This window comes from Mastomys coucha, chromosome X, assembly GCF_008632895.1.
Source record: "Mastomys coucha isolate ucsf_1 chromosome X, UCSF_Mcou_1, whole genome shotgun sequence".
NCBI lineage: Eukaryota > Metazoa > Chordata > Mammalia > Rodentia > Muridae > Mastomys > Mastomys coucha.
The window spans coordinates 145,057,641-145,058,448 of NC_045030.1; the positions used below are offsets into that span (position 1 = coordinate 145,057,641).

The 808-nt window shown below is 38.2% G+C and overlaps 1 pseudogene; it reads left to right on the forward strand.

Moving 5' to 3' along the window:
* Positions 1–199: 199 nt before the first annotated feature.
* LOC116095040 lies at positions 200–490 on the forward strand (annotated as a pseudogene).
* Positions 491–808: the final 318 nt, after the last annotated feature.

Here is an 808-nt window from a genome sequence, read left to right on the forward strand (position 1 = left end):
GAAAAAGAAAAAGAAAGAAAAAAGAAAAGAAAAGAAAGAAAGAAAGAAAGAAAGAAAGAAAGAAAGAAAGAAAAGAAAGATGCTAAGGAAGTAGTATTCAATAAGACTGAATCCATGTTCTTGACAAATAAACTTCTTAGCTATTAGGAATAAGAAGAAATTTCCTCCTTTCCGGCGGTGATGACCTCCCTACAAGAACATGCCTCTCACAAAGGATCTCCTTCATCCCTCTCCAGAAGAGGAGAAGAGGAAACACAAGAAAAAGCACCTGGTACAGAGCCCAAATTCCTACTTTATGGATGTAAATGCCCAGGATGCTATAAAATCACCATGGTCTTTAAGCCATGCACAAATGGTAGTCTTGTGTGTTGGCTGCTCCACTGTCCTCTGTCAGCCTCCAGGTGGAAAAGCAAGGCTGACAGAAGGATGCTCCTTCAGGAGGAAGCAGCGCTGAGAGCCCCCCATTGAAGATGAGTGGGAACCTTCCCAACAAACATTTTGGATAAAAAAAAAGAAGAAGAAGAAGAAATTTCCTTAACTTGATTTAAAAAAAAAAAAACCTTCAAAAGCCTACATCAAGCATTATATGTAATCGTAAAGCAGGGAGCTCTCTTTTAGATGAATAACATAGATGCCCATTTTTTCTCTTTTGTTAGCTGTAGCTACAGTAAAACCTGTATCTCCACATTCTAGAGATCCCACACAGTAAGACAAGGGAATGAAATAACAAGAATTTGGAAAGAAGAAACAAAACTGCCATTTAAATCTGTCTTGCATCTTTCACTCACTATTTATTCCTTCTGCTTCC